This window comes from Cyanistes caeruleus, chromosome 3, assembly GCF_971803275.1.
Source record: "Cyanistes caeruleus chromosome 3, bCyaCae1.hap1.1, whole genome shotgun sequence".
Lineage (NCBI taxonomy): Eukaryota > Metazoa > Chordata > Aves > Passeriformes > Paridae > Cyanistes > Cyanistes caeruleus.
The window spans coordinates 74,544,707-74,553,379 of NC_141703.1; the positions used below are offsets into that span (position 1 = coordinate 74,544,707).

The window sequence follows — 8,673 nt, forward strand, 5'->3', positions numbered from 1 at the left end:
AGCTCTACTTATTTCAGTGGAAAACTTCTTTTTATTGCTTAATCCATTCTTTCTTAATGTTAAAGTTTAGTAAGGTCATCTAGTGAAGAAGATCCCATGTAGGAATCAATTCTCCAGCACAGTTATCAAAAACTAGGGAAATAAAACCTCAGCCACATAAAAGAAAGCTGGTAGACTCCAGTTGTTCAGAAAACAATTTGTTATAGTTTGATTATGTGTTATTCCCAGGTGACCTTTATGAGCCTCATGTTACTTTTTAATGTCTGTAATAATGCAACAGAAAGTGCACTTGAACAAATTCCACACTGCATTTTAGATGATGTTGCTTTCCTGAGAAAATTGTACCATTTCTCATAGTTTACAATTTTTCTGATGTCTGACTTTTCCATTTTCTAGTTCTAAACTGATACCCATGAACTTGGTGCCTTTTTTTCCACCCACACATTTTCTCTGCTTCTTTTCTGCACTGGATCACAAAACCAGTGGTAGAAAGATTCACGGCACTGTTACTTATGCTTTGGGAAAGGCTGGCAACTGTCATACACAGTGATCAAATTCAAATATTGTTTCAAATAGTGTTTTTTCCACCCACCCTGTAGAAGCCAGGCTACATAGGATATGATTCAGTAATGGGTGGTGGTGTGGTCACAGAAAGGCCTTTCTCCTTCTCCTTTCGAGGTGAATTCCTCTCCTGAAATGCATGCCCACTTTCCAGTGAATCCTAAATAGACATTCTTAAGGACAGCTAAACCCATCCCTTGCTCCTCTAAGTAAATCTAATTTTGGTTTGAAGCATAAGAAAGTGAAAGCTTCCTATTAAACATATAAATCATACTAATAAAAAAGAAGCAGTTGAGAGGATACAAGGGAATTTGTCTATTTATCTATTGGTTTTTCAGGACTGTTTACCCAAAGTACCCTAAAAAATATCTTTTAAATACTGAAATCCTCTAACAGAAATTCCCAACAAATTATGCCACTAATAATAAAAATTAAATCCAAAATATATAAGACAATGTTATTTTTTGAGAATATATTGGTGTCTAAAAAAGAAAAGCATTCAAGCTCAGTGTGCAATGCAGCAATGATCAGAATGAAACTCCTTACGTGATTTGGCACCAGGAAGTAATTTACATGGATATTGAAAACTTAGAATTGTTAGAGGGTTTTTGTTTTTAATATGAGAGTAAATCTGATTAAAAAAAATAACTTAAATGACTTATGGATGTTTTGCCCCAAAATCTCTCCTGTGGGAGTGGTGTTTTAATGAACCTGTGAACTTTGTGCCTTTTTTCCACCCACACATTTTCAAGCCAATGGGGCTTGTTTTCTAGAGGTATTTGATGCCATTTAAAACGGCTTCTGTAACCTGTTGGGCTTTCAGATGTTGCTGCAGAAGGAAACTGCCTTCTACAAGCCCTGAGTGGTACCAGTAAGCTGCAATGAATTCCCTAAAACATTTCTAATCTTACATACATTTTAGATAACGGAATCATACTACGTATGCTCCAAATAATTAAAAAGAATTGGTGGAATGTCCAGAACAGCTTCTACATCATTGCCATTTCTGTTCTGCCAAGCTGTTAAGAGCATGATGTCAGCTGAGAGCTAAGGAGAACCTCAGACCACTTCAACAAACATCTTCAGCCTCTGTATCTCTGTCTACTCACAGGCATATAGAAGAGATGCTATGTCGCTCTATTGGGAACAGCGAGAAGAACAACACAGACTCTCTAGTGAGTTGAACAGGAGAGCTCAAGGTTTATTACTTCAGATCTTCTTTTATAGACCAATACATGAAAGTATAGAAAGGTAAAACACTTATTGCTTAATGAACACATTACCATCATTGATCAGTGGGGTACACCACCCCTCGACCTTCTCTTGCAAGAAAACGAGAAACTGACAAACAGCACCTGCAAGACTTTTTTCTATCTCTGAGGATTGTTTTAATTCCTCCTTATGATTTCCCAGGCCACTTTCTCAGGTGAGACTGAGAAAGTTATGCAGCCTGTTTTTCCACAGGCACTGTGCTCTCTGCTTTTGCTCATATATAGCATCCGTAATGCTACAATGTACTCTACCAGTGGAGCAAATTGCTGATATGAGTGCTATAGAATTGAACAAAGGACTCCAAAACATAGAGTCACAGAGTGATTTGGGTTTGCAAGAACCTTAATGAACACCTGGTCCAACAGACTTGCCATAGACAAGGATAGGTTTCACTGGATCATGCTGCTCAAAGACTTACACAAACCTGACTCAACATTTCCAGTGGTGAGGCATCCACAAAGTCTCTCAGCAACACTTCCAGTGTCTCACCACCCTCACAGTAAAACAAAATAAAAACCTTCCTTACATCCATTCTGAACCACCTTTCTTTTGTTTTAAAACTATTGCATCTTTTCCTGTCACTACAGGCCCTGTTAAAAAGTCTCCATTTTTCTTGTAAGACCCCTATACATATCAGAGGGCCACAATAAAATTCCCTCTGAAGCCTTCTCTAGGATGAATAATCCCTAGACATGTTACTTCAGCTAACTGAAGCTGTCTTATGAGAAGAGAGATGCTCATTAAAATTCTGTACATACTCTGCTCTTCCCTTTCTGCAGCAGCATCAATGAAGGAGTTATTCTGTAAAACGCTTTCTACTACTTAAAAAACTTCTCTTTTGCCCTTTAGTTGATAACTTCTCCTTTCCTAAGAAATCTTGTTCTTTTGCTTGTAAAGGATGATAATTAAAAACTGGTCAAGTAATTAAACCCCCAACCTCTTTGCTTTCTAAGTCTTGTCTTATCTTTTCATTTTAGAGGGTATAGTGTACCTTTTTAAATACAGATAAGTCAGTGGATTAAATATTCTCAAGTCTTGTTGCGTGAACACAGAGGTTCATTTGTTCTAATGCTGTGCTGGTTCTGTACATCTTTTTATGAGAAGTTACAGGCTCCCCTACTGAGCTGGGCTGCTTACGAGTATGGACTGTGGGAATTCCTGCTCTCTGGAAAGGGCTTCTTACTTGGTCAGGAGCCAAACATTTCAGCCCCCATCAAAGATTGACATGTGTCTGTCTGGTCTTGCCCAGGACAAGGACACAAAGCATCTGCTGAACCTTACTGTTAGAGGTATGGGATTAGTATCTTCATTTCTGCACTGGAATGTTTAAATTTCATGCAGCCCTGGGAAGGAGTCCAAGACTTCCATAATTTGACCATTATTATTTCCATATAGGAAATAATACAGATTCTTCACTTAGAACCCCCATGTTCCAAAGCTGTACATGAGGTACAATACTGACCTGATGAAATTCATAAAAAAAAGATAACAGATGGATTTTTCCCTCTCATAGCATTCAGGCAGCCCAAAAACTTGGATCTTGACACTGATATCAATCAACCACAAAAAAAATGGAAGTTATCACTTTTTATCACATAGCAAATTTTGTCAAAAATCTATAGGAAGACTGAAATGAAAAATAGCAGAGAGGTACAGTTGGCACATCTAAAAGAGCACCTGGTAGATTTTCAGAGGAATTGGGAATTGGCTTAGCTCTTTTAAAATAACCCATTTTTAGTTATTACAGCTTTTATTTTTTAATAGCACTTGAAATACATTTTCAGTATCTTCTTATTCCTTAAGATAATTGCATATCACCGAACATATATCTGAAAAACAGAAAATATTTATTTTTACATATTTTTAACATTTTTCTTAATAGCAACTTCAGAATTTTTTTTCATTTATTCCTTTCCTCCCCCCCCCCCCCCCCCCCCGTTGTTTTCTGTATGGTTTCATTGTTTTTGTTATTTTGGTGGGGTGGGGGGGCATATAACACCCTTGGTGTTACAATATTCTGAGAAGCTGGGGCTCAGAACAAAGCTCTATTAAAAGCTTTCAGTAAGATTTTCCTCTCTACTACTTCTGTGGCTCATCAGCATTCCCATTTCACAAAATAATTAAGTGGATGCTTATACTTAGGCTTGTAAAGTGGTTCAATTTGAAGATGGATGCTGCAAGGTTTAAAATAAGGCTGAAGACATTTTTCAGACTCAGGGTCTCATTATTTTCCTTATATCTGAGGCATGCTGTATCAAAGAGCCATAGAAAATGGTCCAGCAGTAATGTAATCATAGCTGCCTGAGAAGACAGGCATGGAAAAGTCTGTAAATAATGGCAAAGCTTTCCTTTAGCTGAAATAGTGCAGCTGGAAAAGCCTTTACATAGAATCTTTTACCATTTTATGGCTTGCCAGTGCTGCAGGATTTCTGCCTCCCTTGAGTGGATATGTAGTGAGAGCTCTAAGGTGACTTAGATATCACTTATTGGAATGCAAGCTTCTACAGCTGACCAAATATCTATGAACTTCTTCTACAAACTACACATGGCTTTTTTTTGCCTATACAGAAAGTTCAAATAAAAATGCTTCATATGTGAAATTGTCTTATGCATCTTGTATAACTTATACAGTCAGAATGCCATTTAGTATTCAGTGACAAGGTATTTTGCAATTTAGCTAACTTGTAGTATTTCTTATAGAGTACAAAATAGAATTTTATATCTTTCCTATTTTATTTTGTATCAAATAAAGTAAATTTTTCCATGTCTAACCTTTGTCAGTGTCTTCCTGCTGTCATCCATAAAGCAAAGAAAACTGCACGGAATAGCTCCATATTCTCTGGCAATAACAAATCATTGCACAAAAGACTGAAAAATACCCCCAATAACTGAAAAGTCACAATAAACTTGAGCAGCAAGATGAACTTTGGACAAGTCCCATTTGCCTGAGGAACTCATACTGAATCTCATATTTATATTTCATTTGCTTTGACTTCTAGGAAACTATCTCTGTTGAATCTCAAGTACGAGAGAATACTATAGAGAAATATACCAGAGATTAGTGAGTACGAGAAATTTCATTAACGTGCACATTTTTGGGACTTTATATAATATACAGGTGACTCCATAAAGAAATGTTGAATGCAGAAGACTAGAATTTAAGTCTGATAGGTACTGGCCACAATTCTTCAACTGATGTGCCTCATCATCAATTTAGCACCTGCCCAAAGTCTGTCAAACTCACAGGGCCCTAAGAATTTAATAAATATTATTTGCAAAGTAGATGTAGTATTGGAAGTATTTGATTTATGTGACTCGACTAGGAAGGATATTTGAGGTCACAAGGGTAGGAATTAGGTGCCCAAATACTTACTAGAATCAATCCCCTGCATTATATGCACTATAGGTGTATTTAAATGTAGATGTTTACATAGTGACTGAGACTGGGACACTGATTGTTATACCAAGTGTAACAATGTAGTTTCCCAGAAAAATCAGTCATGCTAAACTTCACTGAAGGAGAGAGTAAGGAACCTCTACTTCACGAACAGCAATTAATTTTTATTTTCTTACATTGTTCTACTTTAAATTACACAATGAATCTGATACTAAATCTGAGCTACTTCTAATTAGGAGTATTTTCTGAAAGACCAGTTCCAACCACTAGCTTTTTATCCTATTTCACAGCAGGAATTAATGTTATATAATAATTAAATACTACAAAAATTAAATATTATAATATATAATAATTCAGTCTAACAGATCTTTTGGAGTCCTTTACCACAATATTTTGGACACTTATCCTATTCTCATATAATTTTTGCTCCAGTTTTGCTTACTAATAACAGATTAATTGATTAATGAGCTGAATCAACAATGTTTTACTCAAAAGAGAGCCAAATTCATCACCCTTTTAAATCTTGAATAGAAAGCAAAGTCCAGAGCAAATTTCTTGATGGAAAATACTGTGAAAGCTATGTTGTGAGAAATAAATAACACAAATGCTCAGGGGGTCTTATGGAGCTTGCAAATGAAATATCTTTCTATGCTAGCTTGAGATGATATTACACATTAAACTTCATGGTAGGTCACATTGCTTTTCTGTGACTTATCAGTCAAGAAGCACAAAATCACAGATTCATTTATGCTGAAAAACACCTCTAAGATCATCCAGTCCAACTGTTAACTAAGCACTGCCAAATTCCCACTAAACCATGTCCCCATGTCCCACATCTAACCTGGCCTTGAAGATTTCCAGATATTCAGATATAACGCATCAACAACTTCTCTGGACAGCTTGTCCCAGTGCCTCACCACCTTCACAGTAAAGGATTTCTTCTAATATCTAATCTTACCTTGACCTCTTTCAGTTTAAAGCTATTCCCCTATGTGCTGTCATTACATGTCCTTTTAAAAAGCCCTCTCCAGCTTCCATCTAGATCATCTTTAGGTACTACAAGGCTGCTGTATGCTTACTCACAAATCATCCATTATTTTCTGTTTCCTCTTGAATTATTAGCTTCAGTAAATTTTGTAGCAATAACTTATACTGGTAGTTCACTTGCTCATCTGCTTTTTTTTTTTTTATGTCAGCTTTACTCACATTCATGTGTCTGCAGCTACACTTCCTTCAACATCTCTTCAAGTCCTGTAAATTTGGAGCTGAACTCTGAAAGTTCTCCCCAGAGTATGAGATTAGCTTGGGGAAAGAATAAATTATGCACAAAAGCATTATTCTTCTCCTGTACATAATGATGCTAGCAGGAGAGAAAAATTAGCTTATTAATGTCATGTGAAGTCTAAGAGTTTTAAGAGATAGTCCAACCTGGTATCACATTCTTTTCGTCTTTTATGCTTAAGAAATAGTGTTCTCTGATGTAATGCTGCCAATCTGCCCTTTCCATTTTCTGTTACAGCCAGACTAATTTTTATGTATCTCATGCCCTTTAGGTCTAAAATCTGCTTAGTAGTACTTAGAAGCCAAGTTTCTAGGTGCCTTTGAAATTCTAGAGAAGAGAAAGGCAGAAAGATTGTCCAGGGTTCCATTTACCTTGTATCTATTTTAAACGCACATTAAATCAAGAGCTTAAAGCACCCTTGCTAATTACTACTCACTATAGTTAATCATAGGACAAGATGGCAAAATAGCCTACTGAATCATTTGGATAGACTGCACAAGGATTTGATCTTCTGTGGTGCTATGTCTTGAATTTCAAATTGCTCAGAAAATTCCAATCCATGATCTAAATCAGCTAAAAACCGCAGCCTTTGGGTTGAGGTCTAATAACCCGTGTACACGATAATAATCTTTTGCCTTGTCAAAATTTTTGACAGAAAGCCAAATATCTACAATATTACTATGGGATATGGTATCTACCTTGATACCATAGGATTCAAAAGCAGTTAGAATGACTGACTAAAAATTCTACTCTCCCTTGCAAATAGTAAATCAGTACCTTCTAATAATTTTGTTCTCTCTTGCATGCATGATATTAGTCCTCTGATGCCACTACAAAGGTGGGAAAGAAATATGAAAACAGCCAGGCACATTCTGCTGGGGTGGATCTGCTGTCATGACAGAGAACAGTGCCTTTGGATGCACTTTACATTGCAGGAGGAAGTAGAATTTTTTCTACTGTGTACAGCAGCTGGCTTACCTTAAACCTGGCCTTTGCCTCACTCATCATGAAGTAATTAGTGAATCTACTTTCAAAGAACAGTGTACACAGAATCTCTGTTTTCCAGCTCCTCTGTAAAACAATGGCAAGTAATAATTAATAATGCATAACAGAGGTATTATGGAAATGAACTTATTTTGAAAATGGCTCAGATACTATTTTAGATGTGGGAATGATTGTAATTGCATCAGTTCTATATAGTACATTAATTGTATTAAAGACATGGTAATTCATTACTATTTTTAGTACTACTAAAAAAACCCATACACAGTTACAAGGTGTTATCTGCATTTGCATAATGATATGAAAGGAAATCTAATACTCCAGAAATGCATCCAAATAGTGTAATCCCTAAAGCATCCAGGTAACTATCCTTATATTTGCTGGAACCGGATCTCAAACTTCTATACATTCTCCGGTATTTATAACCTTAAAATCATAGACATGAAAATCATAATCTTGCTTACAAAAGGAACGCAACAAAAAGTCTTTTTTCACTCACTCACTCACTCACTCACTCACTCACTCACTCACTCACCTAGGGTTAGGCTGGGTTCATCCATGAAAACTTTTCCATATGCAAAAAAAATTGTGTCTTTAGAGTAGTAAAAAATGAATCACTGATGATGTCATGAACTGAACACAGGAGAGGATGGCTACAAGGTCTTCATTAAGTTGGTTATAGGCATCTGGCTGATAATAAATCTGAAGAAAGAAAGTTTGCAAATCCTTCTTCTCCAGCAAATACTTAATTTATCAATGTCAACCTGACATACAGCCTACTAACAATATTAGTTCAACTGACTGATTTAGCCACACATTTTTGGCTAAGGAAATGATAATGCACTGTGCTGAATAAGGTTTCTCTCTTATTCAAGGTTTAATGGTCTGAAATGAGAAATTATTTAATTGGAATTTGGGTAAAAACTAAAAAATTATGTATTGAGGTTATTGGTTATGTGTGTTTTTCTCTTGGCCCACAGTTAAACTGAATTTTACATTTTTTTCTTCTGTAGATTGCTGCAGAAAATTCACAGCAAGATATCAAGGAACTGGTTTTTTTTTTTTATATTATCTACAGCAGAGCACATTTTGTACCAGATGACACATGAATAAAGAGCTGGACCATGTGAAAAAAATCAAATATAAACAACACAGGAAT

At 36.1% G+C, this 8,673-nt stretch overlaps 1 long non-coding RNA gene across 1 annotated transcript; it reads right to left on the reverse strand.

Annotated features, from left to right (window-relative positions):
* Positions 1–3,084: 3,084 nt before the first annotated feature.
* Positions 3,085–8,214, reverse strand: LOC111926482 (uncharacterized). The gene is made up of 4 exons (XR_015284799.1): positions 8,050–8,214; positions 7,491–7,583; positions 4,606–4,672; positions 3,085–3,662 (listed from the first exon to the last, which is right to left on the reverse strand). It is a non-coding gene; the product is annotated as an uncharacterized LOC111926482 (long non-coding RNA).
* Between the last annotated feature and the right edge of the window lie 459 nt (positions 8,215–8,673).